The sequence below is a fragment of the Schistocerca gregaria genome, chromosome 7 (genome assembly GCF_023897955.1).
Source record: "Schistocerca gregaria isolate iqSchGreg1 chromosome 7, iqSchGreg1.2, whole genome shotgun sequence".
Classification (NCBI taxonomy): domain Eukaryota; kingdom Metazoa; phylum Arthropoda; class Insecta; order Orthoptera; family Acrididae; genus Schistocerca; species Schistocerca gregaria.
Window position 1 is genome coordinate 546,868,993 of NC_064926.1, and position 21,130 is coordinate 546,890,122.

Genomic DNA, 21,130 nt, shown 5'->3' on the forward strand with positions numbered 1-21,130 from the left:
TTTTTTTTTTTTTTTTTTTTTTTTTTTTTTTTTTTTTTTTTGGAGCAGCAAACAAATTTGTTTCATTCGATTTTCTGATGATATAGTAGTTTACACAGGTTTTGAAAAGTATAAGTAACATACGTTAAGAATTTTGTCGGATGCCTTGGTTAACCACAGACTGAAAATACCCACAAACACGACTAAAATTGTCTACATCTACATCTACATCCATATTCCACAAGCCACCCGACGGTGTGTGGCGGAGGGTACCTTGAGTACCTACATCGGTTCTCCCTTCTATTCCAGTCTCGTATTGTTCGTGGAACGGAGGATTGTCGGTATGCCTCTGTGTGGGCTCTAATCTCTCTGATTTTATCCCCTTGGTCTCTTCCCGAGATATACGTAGGAGGGAGAAATATACTGAGTCTTCCACTGATCTATCATCTCCGTAACGCGCTCGCGATTACTAAATGATCCTGTAACGAAGCGCGTTCCTCTGCGTTTGATCTTCTCTATCTCTTCTATCAACCCTATCTGGTACGGATCCCACACTGCTGAGCAGTATTCAAGCAGTGAGCGAACAAGCGTACCTTAACCTAATTCCTTTGTTTTCGGAGTGCATTTCCTTAGGATTCTTCCAATCAATGTCAGTCTGGCATCTGCTTTACCGACGATCAACTTTATATGATCATTCCATTTTAAATCACTCCTAATGCGTACTCCCAGATAATTTATGGAATTAACTGCTTCCAGTTGCTGACCTGCTATATTGTAGCTAAATGATAAGGGATCTTTCTTTCTATGTATTCGCAGCACATTACACTTGTCTACATTGAGATTCAATTTCCATTCCCTGCACCATGCGTCAATTCGCTGCAGATCATCCTGCATTTCAGTACAATTTTCCATTTTTACAACCTCTCGATATACCACGGCGTCATCTGCAAAAAGCCTCAGTGAACATCCGATGTCATCCACCAGGTCATTTATGTATATTGTGAATAGCAACGGTCCTATAACACACCTGAAATCACTCTTACTTCGGAAGACTTCTCTCGATTGAGAATGACACGCTGCGTTCTGTTATCTAGGAAATCTTCAATCCAAGCACACAATTGGTCTGATAGTCCATATGCTCTTACTTTGTTCATTAAATGACTGTGGGGAACTGTATCGAACGCCTTGCGGAAGTCAAGAAACTCGGCATTTACCTGGGAACCCGTGTCTATGGCCCTCTGAGTCTCGTGGACGAATAGCGCGAGCTGTGTTTCACACAAGCGTCTTTTTCGAAACCTATGCTGATTCCTACAGAGTAGATTTCTAGTCTCCAGAAAAGTCATTATACTCGAACATAATACGTGTTCCAAAATTCTACAACTGATTGCCGTTATAGATATAGGTCTATAGTTCTGCACACCTGTTCGACGTCCCTTCTTCAAAACGGAGATGACCTGTGCCCTTTTCCAATTCTTTGGAACGCTACGCTCTTCTAGAGACCTACGGTACACCGCTCCAAGAGGCGGGGTACGTTCCTTCGCGTACTCTGTGTAAAATCGAACTGGTTCAGCCGCCTTTCCTCTTTTGAGCTATTTTAATTGTTTCTCTGTCCCTCTGTCGTCTATGTCGTCTATTTCGATATCTACCATTTTGTCATCTGTGCGACAATCTACAGAAGGAACTAGAGAAGGAACTTCCTCTGTGAAACAGCTTTGGAAAAAGACATTTAGGATTTCGGCCTTTGGTCTGCCAGCCTCTGTTTCAGTACCATTTTGGTCACAGAGTGGTGGTAGATAAAGCGAACAGAGAAGTAAGAGCGAACACTAACGAAGGAAATAAAACAGTAATACGAGGGCTGTCTAGAAAGTAGTACCAATAGGTCGCGAAATGGATACCACAGTGAAAACCCGTTGAAGCTTTGCACAGATGTGTTGGGTTGTGTCTCTAGTACGACCATTGACTCCATTGAGACGCTCTTTTCAGTCGTGAGCGAGTGCATGGCAATTGTCAGCTGCAGTCTGCAGGGGCATTGAAGGCGCTCCTCCTCCTTGTATCTGCGTCTGCTTTGACGTCAGTGTGAGTGCAGAGCTCTTTGATTGGTGTGAAGTGAGGGTGGCGTCATTTCGTTGATGCTTGGTTGTTATCAAGTTTGGAAAATCGTCTCCTTGTAACTCCAGAACACGAACTTTTTACTTGGCAGGATTTGGAGCAGACACAACCATTCTGAATTCCCTTTTCCGGCGGAGCAGTACTGGAAGTGAGTGTAACGGCAATGTGACAAAACTGAGCGACGAAGCAGGGCACGAACTCGGCAAGTGTCAGCCTCGGCGTGCCTGGAGGCGCACTCTGTGTCCCTGGCAGACCCTGCCTCACGCTTGGTTGGAACTTGACGCACTCAAAACCATATCCTGTACCCTGCAAACAGGAATATCATCTAGATGCCGAAACTGTCTGGTCAGTTTTGGTTTGATATGAAAACAACAGATGTAGAGACTGTGGCACTGGTTAGAGTGAAAATAGTTTTTAGTCTACCTTCACTGAAGCTGTATATTTCTTTTCCGGACAAGTCTCGTGAACTTATGTAGCTATTGCTAAAAACATACATATTTTGTCTCGTGAACCGCGGTTAATCTTTCTAGCAAATGTTTGTTCACCTGCAAGTTTCTTCCGTTTGAATTAATCCGAAAACATTCAGAAGTACTGAACTCATGCGTATTTCCATACTGATCCATTGCATTCTGTAATAATTATTAGAGCAGATCAAAGTGGAAAATTTTCGTAAACGTTTCTTTTAAGAAAAGCGACTCCGTCCAGATCACCACACTTTTTATTTGTTGACCACTTTGTCTGACATACATAGAATATTTAGTCGTGTGATGTTGACACTTTTATTTATTTATTCTCGAATCAGAAGCATACAGATTTACAGTTCCCATACACATCAATAAATATATACACACAAATTGTATTTATATTACATCTGCCCAGTACTTTGCAACCTCCAAGGCGCTTGGAGTGGCTTGCAGGAGATCAATCTTCGTGCAGTATGTAGGGCACAAAAGGCACTGGATCATGTGGCTTGTGGTTTGTTCTTGTACACAATCACAAGACGTATCTTCTATTATGAAGCCCCATCTCTTCAGGTTGTCTCTGAATCGTCCAACCCCTGATCGTAATCTGCTTAAAGATTTCCACGCCAGCCAGCTCCCGTCGTGTCCAGGTGGCAGTTCTTCAGCTTCTGGCGTCTGCACGTGAGGCGTCGACTTCTTCCATAATTCCAGCCTTGCCTTCTGTGGTGAAATGGTGAGCTTCTCGGATGTTCTCAGGAATCTCTTTCGCGATCTCAGCTGTTGCTGTGGTGGATTATGTCCGGGCTGTGGATGGGCACTTTCCTGTTCCACTTTCAGTCTCTCCTTGTTGGCAGCCACTGTTCTGCGTATCCATGGTGGCGCTATTCCAGCCAGGCAGTAGAGCTTATCAGTTGGGGTAGATCTTAAGCAACCTGTGATCAACCTGCAGGTTTCGTTGAGAGCAATGTCTACTTCTCTGACATGAGATGACCTGTACCAGACTGGAGAAGCATATTCAGCAGTAGAAAAGCACAGTGCCATTATAGAACTGCGAATAGTTTGTGGATGTGATCCCCACTGTGTCCCCCCAAATTTGCAAATTAGGTTGCTTCGAGCGGAGATTTTCATTCTGGTGTTCTTGCAGTGAGTTTTGAATGTCAGAGTTCTGTCGAGAGTGACTCCCAAGTATTTAGGTGCGTGATGATGCTGGAGTTGGATGCCTGACCATGCAATATGTAGCTCACGATTAGCTTCCCTGTACCTTAAATGAAAGGCACACACTCGTGTCTTCGAAGGGTTTGGTCTGAGTTGGTTCCGATTGTAGTAGCTTGACAGTGTTGTAAGTGCTGTTGTCAGGTTTCTTTCCACTCTTTCAAAGCATGAGCTCTGCGTAGCAAGGGGTAGGCCATCTGCATATAAGAATCTCCTTGTGCCTGTGGTCAATGGCTGGTCGTTGGTATAGATGTTGAAAAGAAGTGGAGCCAAGACGCTTCCCTGAGGTAGACCATTTTTCTGCGCTCTCCAGCGACTGCGTTGTCCTTGAAATTCAACAAAAAACTTGCGGTTCATTCTCAATAATTAAACGGGCCACAGCACGATTCGCGTCTCCAGTCAACTGGGAGAGACGGCGGCACGAGATACACACCGCCACGTGTAATCAGACGCCGCCGCTGCCGCAGCAGAAGGCTTCGCAAACGACACAGCTGCCTCTCTCCAAGCCAGAACATCCAGTAAGAAAATAGGTGTACAAAACTTTCAATAAAAGTTGTCTTATGTAAAATTGCTGTTTCATTCTACCACACAGCCGAGCGAAGGAAGAACCCATCCTGCCCACATGTTGTTAAGAAAGAAAAATTAATTATCTAGTATTTTCACCCTGACATAATGCTTTAGAATCCAATGCCCTTTGCAGTAATGCTCATCCTGACAATTGACTAGCATCAAAAGAGAGAACCCAGTTACATTTAGTGGCAAAAGTGTGACAGTTCATATTAATACTGGAGGCTTATTATCCTGTTCCATTTATGCACAGCACAAGGAGAAACCAGCTGTCTACATACCTTACTATGAACCTTAATTTCTACTACTTTATTCTTATGCTCTTTATGTAAGATATACGACGGAAACAGTACAAGTGTTGGAAAGCCTTTATCGCATACCGGCTTCAAAATTCACTCGACGGAGTGTCGCGATGCCATTTCGAATTTCTGCAAAAGATTCCCATATATGGTGTTTCGAGATGTGAGGCAACAACTGACACAAGAGAACAGGTGTATTGACGAAATCAAAGAATACACTGAGTGGCTACATTTTCCCAGATGGTCACCGTATTTGTCGAAGCGTTTCTTCCATTGGTACATCTGTCGAAACCGGCTTAAAAGAAAGTAGTGCCGAGGTCTACTAGCCTCGCAGCAGCCTCTTTCTGGCGACCTGCCAGGCGCTCGAAGAGGCGAACAGCGCTCGACGCGAGAACCGCGCTGTCATCACTCGTAACCGTCAGCACTCAACTTCTTCTTTCTTCTGGTAGACAAAACAAATGGCATGCTTGGAACAAGAGTACCATAAGGAACTTTAGCCAGAAGACCAGTTGTTTCAGATATACTCCGAGTTTTCCATGCCGAAATATTAGCATCTGGAAAAGCTTCAAGGCCACCATAATCAGCATGATTGAGCCCAAATAACAGCCATGTCGAACCACCAAACACAGCCTGTACATCACAGGTAAAGTTCAGGTGCAAACCACGAAAAACATTCGGGCCTCCGATCTACTGCCGTTTTGAAAACTGTCCTTGAGGGTCAATATCAATCGCCTTCAGACTGCGATACACAGATACACTGCGCCGCCAGCGACGACGGTAACCACGTCGCAGAGACATTGCTGTGGCACGTTAACACACGTGAACGTAGCAAGCCAACACCCAGTGAACGCCCAGACCTGAGCTTCCGCACTCCTCGACGTTCGCAGAGCGAATGACGCTCCGTGCTGCGGAAGGCGTTCGATACAGTTCCGCACTGTCGTCTGATAAACAAAGTAAGAGCCTACGGAATATCAGACCAGCTGTGTGGCTGGATTGAAGAGTTTTTAGCAAACAGAACGAAGCATGTCGTTATCAATGGAGAGACGTCTACAGACGTTAAATAACGTCTGGTGTGCCACATGGGACCATTGCTTTTCACAATCTATATAAATGACGTAGTAGATAGTGTCGGAAGTTCCATGCGGCTTTTCGCGGATGATGCTGTAGTACACAGAGAAGTTGCAGCATTAGAAAATTGTAGCGAAATGCAGGAAGATCTGCAGCGGATAGGCACTTGGTCTAGGGAGTGGCAACTGACCCTTAACATAGACAAATGTAATGTATTCCGAATACATAGAAAGAAGGATCCTTTATTGTATGATTATATGATAGCGGAACATACACTGGTAGCAGTTACTTCTGTAAAATATCTGGGAGTATGCGTGCGGAATAATTTGAAGTGGAATGATCAAATAAAATTAATTGTAGGTAAGGCGGGTACCAGGTTGAGATTCATTGGGAGAGTCCTTAGAAAATGTAGACGGAGGAGACAGAGAAGATCCAAAGAAGAGCGGCGCGTTTCGTCACAGGGTTATTTGATAATTGTGATAGCGTTACGGAGATGTTTAGCAAACTCAAGTGGCAGACTCTGCAAGAGAGGCGCTCTGCATCGCAGTGTAGCTTGCTGTTCAGATTGAGAGAGGGTGCGTTTCTGGATGAGGTATCGAATATATTGCTTCCCCCTACTTATACCTCCCGAGGAGATTACCAATGTAAAATTAGAGAGATTCGAGCGCGCACGGAGGCTTTCCGGCAGTCGTTCTTCCCGCGAACCATACGCGAATGGAACAGGAAAGGGAGGTAATGACAGTGGCACGTAAAGTGCCCTCCGCCACACATCGTTGGGTGGCTTGCGGAGTATAAATGTAGATGTAGATGTAGGACGCGGTCGGCCGCTGCCGTGCAACAACATGGCTCCACTGGGGAGCAGTCCCGGTCGTTTCCTCCGAATCGCCTTCAGGGGCCATTCCTTCGCGGCACAATAGCTGGCAGTACTCGCTGTCTCTCCGTATGTGAAGAAACCGGCCAGCACCAAACACTGCATGCCCCAAAAGAGTGTGGCGTGGTATTTTCTCAAGGCTGCAGTTGGTTTGAACTCGTTGTTGAGATGTGCAGAGGGAGTCTGGGGATTTGGAGGAGAGGGCTGTGGGAGGAGAGGGGCTCTCCATGACGCTGCTGCTTTCATCGTCTCAGTTCTCACATGACGCTCCCGTGTGTCGCCTCTTTGACGATACGGTGCAGGAACGCTACACCCTGTGCCTGATACCGCATTAAGTGCTGGATGGACCCCCACATCCACTCGGTTTCTTGGGCTCATTCTCGTGTGATACTGGCAGCGGTACCCAAGGACAACAAGTCTTGCATTATCTTGTGCACAATGTCTCCACGGTGTCCCTATCAGCAGGCCGGTGTGGCCGTGCGGTTCTACGTGCTTCAGTCTGGAACCGCGTGACCGCTACGGTCGCAGGTTCGAATCCTGCCTCGGGCATGGATGTGTGTGATGTCCTTAGGTTAAGTACTTCTAAGTTCTAGGGGACTCATGACCTCAGATGTTAAGTCCCATAGTGCTCAGAGCCATTTGAACCTTTTTTTTTTTTTCAACGTGAATTTCAAAGACTGACTGATTAATTGAGAGGGGTTACGGGACCGCGATTCCGAAATGAGTCACAGAAGAAAGAGGGTCCGCTAAAAGTGAGCGGATCCAGTCAAGGGAGTCAGTTTATAAAATAATGTACATAAATACACTTAGTAAAGGCATAAAAAGGTGAGACCAAACCTAAAAACTGGGAAAAAAGGGGACGATCATGGGATCACAGACCGAGAAGACTGAGAAAGAAGTCCCAACTACAACCAACCTGCTCGGAGACTAAAGTAGAACCTTGTATCTGGAAAGAAAAACCACTTTCAAGGAGGAAACTGAGTACCACTTCAACCATCCGTGGATCGTCTGCTGATATTAAATTTAAGGAATCGGGAAGACTGTACTTAACTCGAAGGCCCGAAAGAAGGGGACATATCACCAATATGTGAGATATCGTCTGTGTGGCTCCACGACCACATTGTTGGGGTGGGTCGTTACGTAGGAGGAAACAACGGCTGAGTCGGGTATGACCAATGTTTAAACGGCATAAAAGAGTGAATTACTTCCGAGAGGAGTGGTAGGAAGAGCGCCAATCTGCAATACACTCTTTGATTGTATGAGCGTAGCGCTCCAGATGGCATTCCACTTTTTGGCAAAGAGAGATTTGACATAGATCCGCATATCCGCAGCTGGAATCATGAAATGGGGGGGGGGGGGGGAGGGAAGTATCTGCTTTCCTAGCCAGACGGTCAGCCAGTTCATTCCCTGAAACGCCCTCATGACTTGGGACCCAAAGACAGACGACTGAACAGGCGGCACACTCAAGGATAGAGAGAAGGTCATGGATAGCAGACCTGGTGACGAAAGTAGCATCGTTCGACGCCTGCAGGCTGCTCATGGAGACTGAACAAACTAAAACACTGTGGGGAGAGGCCTGGGAAACAAAAATGAGGGCCCTTTGAATGGATAGAAACGCTGCCATGAATAACTACATGATCCCGACAATAAATGGTGATCTAATCTGGTAGGAGAAGTGAAAGCGTAGCCCACTTTATCGACTGTCTTAGAGCCATCAGTGTAAAAGATGATGTCACCCTGGAACTCTGCAAGGATGGCACATGCAAGACGCCGGAAAACCGTAGGACCGACAGAGATCTTAGGACCCTGGAATAGATAGGTCCTAATCCGATGTCTAGGCAGCATCCAAGGGGGAGGGGGGGAGGGGGGTATGGAAGGAAAGATAGGGGGTGCAGTCCAATGGGGAAGTGAGACGCATACCAACTAGCAATCCCACCCAGCTTGTGTACCACATACTCTTTATCTTGCTAATAATACTTACAATACTACTTGTAACGGTCTTTTGTTTCTTGATTGTGACTACTCCTAACGTTTTGATATAATCATCCACCCAGGCTGTGTATTACTGCTAGTATCCCGTTTAGAATGTTTTAATGGAAAGCAACTCTCTAAGAGCATGAGAAATGTGTTAAGGAAAGCATTGTATTTATCATCTATGTTATTGCCACTATAAACATCCTGACAGTCTTGTTCCTCGACCAGGTTTAAAAAACTTTCTATTGCTGTTGGATTAACTGTCCTACATAGTTTGTAATTATATGTGACATTTGTGCATCATGGTACGAAAGGCCATTCACCCTTTTACTAACATAATGCACATCTAGTAATGAAAATTGATTAAAAATATTGTTTATGGCTGTGCTACTGTTGCCCTGCATCCTAATTGGAAAAAAACACAGTCTACATCAGATCGTATGAATTTAGGAGGTCTACCAACATCCTTTTTCTTGCACCATCATATACAAAATTTATATTGAAGTCACCACATATATTCTCTGCCTCGTGATGATTGGGTGTTGTGTGATGTCCTTAGGTTAGTTTGGTTTAAGTAGGTCTAAGTTCTAGGGGACTGATGACCATACATGTTAAGTCCCATAGTGCTCAGAGTCATTTTTTTTCACCACATATAAGTAATTTCTGGAACTTCCTATAAATTGAATCAAGAACCCTCCCTAGCTTGGGCAGAAATGAAGTCAGAGTTAGGGGATCTGAAAACAACAACAATTGTAAGTTTAGTTTCACTAAATTCAACAGCCTGCCACAACACGGAAATGCCTGTTCAGTTCAGCGCTGTGATAAGTTTACAGACTCAAATGGAATACTGTTTTTTACATACATGGCCACTACCATACTCTGCAAAGAACTACTTAAAAACAGCCAGCTAATTTGTATCCTCTGAATTGTCAAATTATTTAATTAGTGCTCCGACATACCAATAATTTCAGAGTCAACATCTATAAGCACTTCACTAACTTTATCGCTAATACATCTTATATTTTGATGAAATACTGTAAGTACTTCTCTTCTTGGAAACATGACGTCCTCTGAAGGTGATTCCTTAGTTGGGGGACTTTCTTTAAGCAGGAATCCCTATCAGCTGACTTCAATCTAACTACGAAAGGTGCAGCTCTAACACCAACTACTAGAGGAATTTTTCCATGAGTGATCCCACTATCATCCTCTACACTGTCACCTATATGCTTTGCCAACATCCTCTTCCCATACCTATTTAGGTGCAGGCCATGTCTAGTGAACCACAATCTACTGATAGACTCTACTGGCACCATTGAAATATGGCCCATGTCCTCTGCCATAAGTGCCTTCTCCAGCCCCATGTTAACGCGCCTAACAGGTGCTTTAAGATGAGGCCGATCATAAAGCTGAAACAGTTGCACGAAACGCACATCAGTGCCACCAGTTTGAGTAGCTATCTCTACCAGGTCACCAACCACTCCCTGCTGCACCCACCATCAGTACCTGATCCTCCTTCGTAAAATTCCTACATAGCTCCCCTACGCTATCAGTCACCTGAGCGAACCCTGCACTAGACTTCACAATGCTGGTGACCTGGTACTCACTCACCAACACTTCCTGCAACTGCTGGCCCTGACCTCTTCCGTGCGAACTACCTAGCAGCAGAACCTTTTTCTTTCTGTTAGACTTTGCAACTGTCCTAAGCCTTCCCACTGCTGAGGACTGCTGCACGTTCCCAACATCTACAGCTACAAGAGGCTCCTCTCCACTCAACTCTCACAGATGGTCAAATCTATTGCACATACGCAAAGTATAACTGTCTAAATACCTCCTCCTCCTAGCTGTCTTCTTGACAGACGCCAGTTCCCATTCCCCAGTATCCTTCAGCCTCCTCAAAGTATCTAGTTCCTCCTTTGCGTGTAGTAACTGCACCCGAATGACACAGATTTACGCTCCTGTTCCTCTGGCAACTTTTTTCTGCAACAGACTCTGCGTTCCAAGGAGAGGATCTCGCTAGAATGCCCACTGGCTTTCCCACTGCATTCCCCCCAATAACAATACTCTGAACAAATCCCACTATTCATAAACCTACGAGAAAGCCCACACTTCTCTCTGGTGGTAAAATTTTAACAGTTACTGAAAAAACAAAACGTCTACGTAACGTAAGTTCAATCACAACAGTAGAGCTATTTAAAGAACTAACAATAGTGGTCTCGAAATTCTCTCTCTACTAAGAAAGCAACAACTTTTACTAATACTACTAAACGACAACTAATACCAATACTAGCAAAACTTCACTCAATTTCTTAGATAAAACCAAATATTCAAGCGTCCACTGGAACACTCAGCAAAGTCAAAATAGTGAATGAAAATTTACTGAACTATTTCATAAGAAATAATAAGAAACATCAGCTGAAAACTACCGCACGAAATTTACTAAACGGCTTCAACGCACAGACAGCTCTGAAAAACACAGCGATCGAACGTTTACATAAGTTTGTTAAACCGTTATTTCGCCATAGATAGCACGAGACACCGTTGGAAACCACTAAATTTAATAACTGTATAACAGTGCACAAACAGCTTTGTCAGAGCTGCTACAGCTGCAACTGCGCTCTGCGAAATGTAAACACACTGCTAATATTTAGATGAACGATTGAAAACCATAAAATCAATATTCGAATACACTGCAAAGACAAGTTTGACAGTAGTTAACTTTATAGCCGCTACAGCTGCAAACTGCACGCCTCGAAATGTAAACACACTGCTGATGTCTGAGACTTGGATGAAAGAATAACAGACCACTCGAGTCAATAACTCTGAAAGAAAGACTGAGACGAACGAAACTCCACTAATGAGTTACTTTTACAGCAAATATTAACACAAATAAACTTTAAAGTCAGTAACTGAAGACTAAAATGTTGGCGAGCAATATCAACAGCATCCAGCACCCGTGACGTCAAACCAAAGTCTCCTGAAGGTTTATGTAAAAGGCACAGAGTATGGCTAGCCTGTGACTGACTTTGACGATTTCTGGGAAAGAACTGTGGCTACAGCAGCCTCCACCATCTCAGACATAATTGTGCGCACATGGTTTGAGATAATCGTCTAGACATTTTGCGGGTTACCGAAAGAGCGTTTGGAGCAGCGATTCTTCAGTACAAAAGTTGTTGACTTACTTTACGCGATGCTGCAAACCGCAAATACCTGTGTGTCATTGCTTTTTTTAATTGCATTTGAAAATCGGAGAGGGTTTGCGTCGGCACCCTGTATTACTCTGCCAAAGAAGATGTTTGAGATCGTGTGTAGTCTGCCTCACATCAATGCGTCGACCGAGTTGAACCACTCGTTGGAAAAGACACTCTTTATCATCTGAGGTGGACGTGCTGAGCCAGAACGCCCTGCCCTTCGCTCATTCCCCACATCTGCTCCACCTTTATAAAAATCCTGGCACCAAAACCACACACGTTTAGGTGATATTACACGCGCTCCGCAACCTGCCACCAGCTGGCGATGAACTGCAGCTGGGGACGTTTTATTTCAGTACACAAACCTTATTACACTTCGTACTACAATTGGCGACTATGTATCTGCCAACTTTTCGACCTTGAAGCTGCATTTCGAAGTGCAGTGGGTCACTTACCTGTAGCGTGCGAAAGTTATGATCGGATTTAATTCGCATAGGCCACTTACACACCGGTCAGATGTTTCCGTACCTTACGTAGTGAATCACCCTCGTAAGTTCCCTCAAGTATTATCCGTGTGGTGTATGCCGACTTTTATTGTCCGAAGAACGCGCCTCTGAATTCGTTCGATGCCTGACGCCATACCTATTTGAGAAGGACTCTAAACGTTGGATTAGTATTTCAGAATGGATGGCACGTTTGTATTATTTCCTTTTTAAATGTATCGCAGTTTCGCAGAGACTGCCAACAAGTGTTTAATTCAATTCCGCTGTTACTGATTTCACGTATTCTTCGAATTACGTATCGCTTCGAGTAGATTTCCCGACTATGTTATATTTCTGGGTGGAGATTTTAATTTGCCGAATATAGACTGGGAGACTCAAACGTTTATAATGGGTGGCAGGGACAAAGAATCCAGTGAAATTCTTTTAAGTGCATTATCTGAAAACTACCTTGAGCAGTTAAACAGAGAACCGACTCGTAGCGATAACATATTAGACCTTCTGGTAAGAAACAGACCCGAACTATTTCAAACAGTTAACGCAGAACAGGGAATGAGCGATCATAAAGCGGTTACTGCATCGATGATTTCAGTCGTAAATAGAAATATTAAAAAAGGTAGGAAGATTTTTCTGTTTACCAGAAGTGACAAAAAGCAGATTTCATAGTATCTGACGGCTCAACACAAAAGTTTTGTCTCAAGTGCAGATAGTGTTGAGGATCAGTGGACAAAGTTCAAAACCATCGTACAATATGCATCAGATGAGTATGTGCGAAGCAAGATCGTAAGAGATAGAAAAGAGCCACCGTGGTACAACAACCGAGTTAGAAAACTGCTGTGGAAGCAAAGGGAACTTCACAGCAAACATAAACATAACCAAAGCCTTGCAGACAAACAAAAATTACGCGAAGCGAAATGTAGTGTGACGAGGGCTATGCGAGAGGCGTTAAATGAATTCAGAAGTAAAGTTCTCTGTACTAACTTTGCAGAAAGTTTGGTATTATGTCATGCGGTAGGTGGATCAAAACAAAATGTCCAGACACTCTGTGACTAAAATGGTACTGAAACAGAGGATGAGATACTTAAGGCCGAAATACTAAATGTCATTTTCCAAAGCTGTTTGACAGAGGAAGACTGAACTACAGTTCCTTCTCTAGATTGTCGCACAGATGACAAAATGGTAGATATCGAAATATATGACAGAGGGATAGAAAAACAATTAAAATAGCTCAAAAGAGGAAAGGCTGCTGGACCTGATGGGATACCAGTTCGATTTTACACAGAGTACGCGAAGAAACTAGCCTCCCATCTTGCAGCGGTGTACCGTAGGTCTCTAGAAGAGCGTAGCGTTCCAAAAGATTGGAAAAGGGCGCAGGTCATCCCCGTTTTCAAGAAGGGACGTCGAACAGATATGCAGAACTATAGACGTCAATGTTGTTGATGTGGTCTTCAGTCCTGAGACTGGTTTCATGCAGCAATCCATGCTGCTCTATCCTGTGCAAGCTTCTTCATCTTCCAGTACCTACTGCAACCTACATCCTTCTGAATCTGCTAAGTGTAATCATATCTTTGCCGCCCTCTACGATTTTTACCCTCCACACTGCCCACCAATACTAAATTGGTGATCCCTTAATGTCTCAGAACATGTCCTACCAACCGATCCCTTCTTCTGGTCAAGTTGTGCCACAAACGTCTCTTCTCCCCAATCCTATTCAGTACTTCCTCATTAGTTATGTGATCTACCCATCTAATCTTCAGCATTCCTGTGTAGCACCACATTTCTAAAGCTTCTATTCTCTTCTTGTCCAAACTATTTATCGTCCATGTTTCACTTCCATACACGGTTACACTCCATTCAAATACTTTCAAAAACGACTTCCTTACACTTAAATCTATACTCGATGTTAACAAATTTCTCTTCTTCAAAAACGCTTTCCTTGCCATTTCCAGTCTACATTTTATATCCTCTCTACTTCGACCATCATCAGTTATTTTGCTCCCCAAATAGTAAAACTCCTTTAAATTTTAAGTGTCTCATTTCTAATCTAATTCCCTCAGCATCACCAGAGTTAATTCGATTACATTCCATTATCCTCGTTTTGCTATTGTTGATGTTCATCTTATATACTCCTCTCAAGACACTGTCCATTCCATTTAACTGCTCTGCCAAGTCCTTTACTGTCTCTGACAGAATTACGATGTCATCGGCGAACCTCAAAGTTTTTATTTCTTCTCCATGGATTTTAATACCTACTCCGAATTTTTCTTTTGTTTCCTTTACTGCTTGCTCAATATACAGATTAAATAACATAGGGGAGAGGCTACAACCCTGTATTACTTCCTTCCCAACCACTGCTTCCCTTTCATGTCCCTCGACTCTTATAACAGCCATCTGGTTTCTGTACAACTTGTAAATAGCCTTTCGCTCCCTGTATTTTACCCCTGCCACCTTTAGAATTTGAAAGGGAGTATTCTAGTCAACATTGTCAAAAGCTTTCTCTATGTCTACAAATGCGAGAAACGTAGGTTTGCCTTTCCTTAATCTTTCTTCTAAGATAAGTCGTAAGGTGATAGTTGCCTCACGTGTTCCAGTATTTCTACGGAATCCAAATTGATCTTCCCCGAGGTCGGCTTCTACTAGTTCAGTTGTAGATTTTGGAAGACGTATTACGTATGAGTGTAATGACTTTTCTGGAGACTAGAAATCTACTCTGTAGGAATCAGCATGGGTTTCGAAAAAGACGATCGTGTGAAACACAGCTCGCGCTATTCGTCCACTAGACTCAGAGGGTCATAAACACGGGTTCCCAGGTATATGCCGTTTTTCTCGACTTCCACAAGGTGTTTGATACAGTTCCCGACAGTCGTTTAATGAACAAACTCAGAGCTATGGACTATCATACCAATTGTGTGATTGGATTGAAGAGTTCCGAGATAACAGATCGCCGCATGTCGTTCTCAATGGAGAGAAGTCTTCCGAAGTAAGAGTGATCTCAGGGGTGCCGTAGGGGAGTGTCATAGGACCGTTGCTATTCACAATATACATAAATGACCTTTTGGACGACATCGGAAGTTCACTGAGTCTTTTTGAGGATGATGCTGTGGTATATCGAGAGGTTGTAACAATGGAAAATTGTACTGAAATGCAGGAGGATCTGCAGCGAATTGACGCATGGTGCAGGGAATGTCAATTGAATCTCAATGTAGACAAGTGTAATGCGCTGCGAATATATAGAAAGAAAGATCCCGTATCATTTAGCTACAATATAGCAGGTCAGCAACTGGAAGCAGTTAATGCCATTAATTATCTGGGAGTACGCATTAGGAGTGATTTAAAATGGAATGATCATATAAAGTTGATCGTCGGTAAAGCAGATGCCAGATTGAGATTCATTGGAAGATCCTAGGATAATGGAATCCGCAAACAAAGGAAGTAGGATACAGTATGCTTGTTCGTCCACTGCTTGAATATTGCTCATCAGTGTGGGATCTATACCAGATACGGTTGATAGAAGAGATAGAGAAGATCCAGCGGAGAGCAGCGCGCTTCGTTACAGGATCATTTAGTAATCGCGAAAGCGTTACGGAGATGATAGATAAACTCCAGTGGAAGACTCTGCAGGAGAGACGCTCAGTAGCTCGGTACGGGCTTTTGTTAAAGCTCCGAGAACATACCTTCACCGAAGAGTCAAGCAGTATATTGCTCCCTCCTACGTATATCTCGCGAAGAGGCCATGAGGATAAAATCAGAGAGATTAGAGACCACACAGAGGCATACCGACAATCCTTCTTTCCACGAACAATACGAGACTGGAATAGAAGGGAGAACCAATAGAGGTACTCAAGGTACCTTCCGCCACACACCGTCAGGTGGCTTGCGGAGTATGGATGTAGATGTAGATGTACTTGAACGATATGACTCGCTCGAGGAGCTCTCTATGGATCCTGTAGTCAACGCTATCTGTTTCTTTAATTTTGCTACAGGTTTAGCTGTCAAAAGCAATAAGCTTGTTACCGTTTAAACGGAGAAAGGTTGCCGAGGCCACCACATGACTCGCCGCAGATATCAAATTATTCGGATGTGAATGAACTGTCTCTCGCAGACAAACCTCAGCACCGTTCTCAGAACGAACGCATGGCTCTGCGCCGAACATCAAAATAACCGTGCGGGCTTTGAAACAACGGGGACTGGGCATCCATTGCTCAAGTCATTCCCAAGGTGAATGGTTGCGCAGATAAATGGAGAAGTGCGATTCGAAATAGGATCCCGACATCGCACAGTAAGTGACAGAGCTGAAATTCTAAACATTGCCTTAGCCGTGTTCGAATTATTCGTTCCCACACGTTCTCAATATGGAGCGTTAATGACGCAAATAATACTAGAGAGAGGTGAGCCACTATTAAGTTTTGGTGAGTTCGTGAGAATTACTGGCGTATCGACGCTTCGATGTGCGTTGTGGGTGCAGTGGCCACTAAATGTTGAAGTCCTTGTTCGAATCTGGGCGAGTCTGTCTGCACTGCAGTTTTCAAGACAATCTTCAGTATGACAGCGATTACATGACGTTCCGTTTCTAAGATAAGGAGGCTCAGTTACTTTCTTGTTTCCTACTGTGCCTACATTTTTATTGTTATCATGTAAATAAGTTGTTTAAATGTTTCAGAATCTAATGAGAGGAGGTTAGCGTAGATGTATCAGAAACCGACTTATCAGGCGTGGTAGCCAACGATTGAGCCACTCCGGCCTATCCTAGCAACCTGTCAGAATCTCTCCTACTTCTCATTTTTATTTATTTGCTTAGGTAACTGTCTTTTTACCTGTAGACCATACAACCACCTCTTCAAGTTTTAGGAAATTTTCTAGTATTTTAAAGGACAAGGCTATATTTATTCAAAAATTGATTATTTTTCGTAAAATAAACGTACTATTTGCATGAACTGTAATTGCCATATCAGTGGGAAATGGTTGATTAATTTTTGTGGCAAACTAAGTTAATTTTATCCATAAAGGATGTAGAACTCCGTGACTGTTCCTTATGGAGTGTAGAATCAGATGTTTACAAAGTTTCACGTGACTGTTGCTGACAGTTCTCCAAATGCCAGACAGGAAGAAGTTTCACTATGAGATATCCGGAGCACATGGATGGCTCCCGGGCAAGAAAATTTGATAAATCCACTTTTGTTACACATCTGGAAGAACATGGCCACTCAGCCACAATCATTGAAGACAACATGGAGCTACCACACTGTCAGCAAAGAAAAGAAAATTAATCTTCATGAAGAGCCTGTAATTTACATGTATAGCTAGAACTCACCCGGCCACATTGCGAATGAACAAGTAGACCTGGCAAACAAGTCACTTCTACACGTGTTTAAGGAAATTCTTAATAGTGGCAACTGTAATTCGTTGATCCCTCACAACTAAAAAAACATTTACAGTGATCATTTAACCACATATAATTTGTCAGCAACCATTCTATATATTATAAACGACAGTGAGGTTCCGTTACCATGTAACAATTTCATTTTCATAATCTGTGATATCGGTTATGTTTCTGTATGTGAAAGACATCTCAGTACTTCTTAGAGTTAAGGTCTTTGACCATAGGCTCCGGTTTCGTGTTGGATGTTGTGAGTGCATGAGGTGCTGAAGTAACTAAACTCTGCTGTATAAAAGGCATAACATCAAAGTACCAATCATTACAAAGGTGACTAATATATAGTTAATGAGTAAAACATGAAGATGTTTATTCAAAAAATATAGTAAGTATAACGTGAAAACGACATGGATACTACAACTATATTAAGTACTACAATATTTTACAAGACATGTCGCTTAGCATTTTCTACCTGTCTCGCTGGTATCTACTTTATCGTGACCACATTATTTGTTTATTTGTTTAAACAGTGATTTCCTACACTGGGCAATGAAACATGTATCTGAAAGCTAACAACCTTGATACGGCCACAAGTCCGAAACCGGTCGTGAATTAAAATAAAATCACCTATTATACTACGCTCTACTTTGGTAACAAGTCTGTTTTGCTTGTTTTCATATAGCGTACTTGCGAGAAAAAGGTGATTTCACACTGCTAGTCTATGAAATATACGGTAGGGATTGTTCAGGTATGTGCTGGCTCTGAGCACTATAGGGCTTATCATTTGAGGTCATCAGTCCCCCAGAACTTAGAACTACTTAAACCTAACTAACTTAAGGACATCACACACATCCATGCCCGAGGCAGGATTCGAACCTGCGACCGTCAGGTATGTGCATTCGGTAAAGATGGCTGCGGAGTTATTTATGGATAAATCTAACTTGGATAATGTAACTTTAATTTTTTCATTCGTCCGTAATGTTTGCTTTACTGCTTTTGGATACTTGACATTCATCTTACCACTGGCATATTTTTATTGTATATAAAGTTTTCATCAGGTTTCATGGCACCAGCCTGATACTTTTAAATGTACCCTTCTGAGAGGCGGTCTTTGATAAGTTATTATAATTAACGTTAGGACGTCAGTTGACTCGCATGCCAGTACATTTTGCCTCCTTCTCTTGATTTTTATTCTTCTTAGCGACTTTAATAATTTCCTTTACTAATGGATTAGTTTTCTTGAGGAGGACTGGAGTTCGAGCATCTTAGAGCGCGCTTGTACTATCCATTGTAATCAAAATATTTTTTCATTGTGGTGTTCTACAAGTAATGCTAAGTTACAGTTTACAGATGTGGCTTCTGCAGAAAAACCATAGCTCTCAAGAGGAAACGAAATCAACGATTTGCAGTCTGTTCTAGGGAGCAGAGACGTGCAAACCACTCTGGCATTACTTGTGGTTTTGGAGCCGTAAGTTTCAGAGTAAGAAGCAGCTCAAAAAAAGCAGTGTAGCTCATGTAATACCGGGGACGGAAAGCTGGCTAAAACCCGAAAGTGAAAGCGTTGAGATATTTCTTGGTGGATTAAAAGTGTACGTAGAAAGGATAGGCTAATGGGAAATGGAGGTGAAGTATTTCTGGGAGTAAACAAGCAATTGAAATCGGCCGACGTATCAGTGTGGTTTAAAGATTGACAACTTGCTTTAAACGTAAAGAAATCTAAAATTGCGCACTTCACACAGTAATAATATCCGAGCCGGCCGGTGTGGTCGAGCGGTTCTAGGCGCTTGTCTGGAACCGCGCACCCGCTACGGTCGCTGATTCGAATCCTGCCTCGGGCATGGATGTGTGTGATGTCCTTAGGTTAGTTAAGCTTAAGTAGTTATAAGTTCTAGGGGACTGATTACCTCAGATGTTAAGTCCCATAGTGCTCAGAGCCATTTGAACCATTTTTGAATAATATCCGACAACATCAATGAGTCAGAACTGGAATGAGTCAATTCACACTGATACCTGGATGTAACAGTTTGTATGGATGCTGGCAGGATACTGGAAAAAAAAGTCAGTCGAGGTGGCTGCTTCCAAAATACTTGAGCGTCTCATTGTTCAAGTGTGTGGCACCCGTATCAAATAGATGTAAGAAGGGATACTGAAGGTATGTAGAGAAGAGCGCCACGAATGATCACTAGTTTATATGACTTGCGGAAGAGGCTCATGGAAAAAACGAGGAACCTAAATTTGCAGGCACTTGAAGACAGATGCAAATTATCACTCGAAAGTCTACTTTCTCATTTTGTAGAAAATGGTTCAAATGGCTCTGAGCACTATGGGACTAAACATCTATGGTCATCAGTCCCTTGAACTTAGAACTACTTAAACCTAACTAACCTAAGGACATCACACAACACCCAGTCATTACGAGGCAGAGAAAATCGCTGACCCCGCCGGGAACATTTTCCCCCGAGGCAGAATTTACTATCACAGTGTTTGGCACTCGAAAGTGTGCTTGATTTGGTTCAGAATATATAATGGACAGCACAGCCCAATACGAACCGAACTACCTCATCTAGTTAGGTAGCTGAAGAGCTGTAGAGGAAGCTATCAGCACGTGAGTTGCGCCTTCCTGGCCGGGATCAAAATAGAGCGGCTGCCCCCGCCCCCTCCCCCCTCCTGCCAGTGATTGCCGCAGGTTAGCATGATGGCCGCGGATCACGTGACGCAGGCAGCTGGGGGTCAGGGTGCGACAGAGGTTCCACCAAGTTCATATCGGCACTCTGGAACTTTCTCCCTGTACTTTCATTTGCTACTTTTTTTTTCTTTACGTAAGACCTGCCTTACAACAAGTTTCTGAACAAATAAGAAATGGGTACACAACTAGTGGATGTGGGGCAAACTGTCTACCACAAATCGATGGTTACGGAAATTACTGGAAATAATTTTAAATAAAAACAAGTACTACTTCAGGTAGAGGCCTTTTCGAAACTATTCCTTCAATTTCATAACCCTATATCTTCTAAAGGAATGTATATTTTTATTTTAACTTACATGTCGGACTACATTAGAAAAATGCGCCATAAATGAGAAAATCTTTTAATACAAGTCTTCTGGTTTTTGCCTACATAACTTTGTTAAATAGTTGCCACTTTCCTCTATGTTAGTCTTCATCTACTGAGACGCTTTTTGTCTTGTCTAATTTGATGTAGAATACCTGCCTATTCTGAAAATGACGATTGTAATCTAAACTTCCATTTCCTCTTGAAATTCTAAAGTGGTTGTTATATAGATTTGGATGGAGAACTTTTTGCTTAAAATATGTTTCATAAATCTATCTCAGAATGTTTAAACATGTGTAGTGTTGTTTCTAATTATTCTTTAGAAGAAATCCCACTCGCAAATTTCCAGCCTTATCTGTTCCTCTGTACAGAAACGTGCGTTCTGAATTTTGTTTTATCTGGATTTCGTTTTTCCGCAGCCCTTACGATATCCTACCCTATCCCATTTCAGCTTATTAAACTCCTTTTCCAGCTCCAC

The 21,130-nt window shown here is 43.0% G+C and overlaps 1 protein-coding gene across 3 annotated transcripts in view; it reads right to left on the minus strand.

Moving 5' to 3' along the window:
- The window catches only part of LOC126281359 (integral membrane protein DGCR2/IDD-like), an 844,874-nt gene that overhangs the window by 582,097 nt on the left and 241,647 nt on the right, over positions 1-21,130 (minus strand). The gene's annotated exons all lie outside the window — the stretch shown is intronic.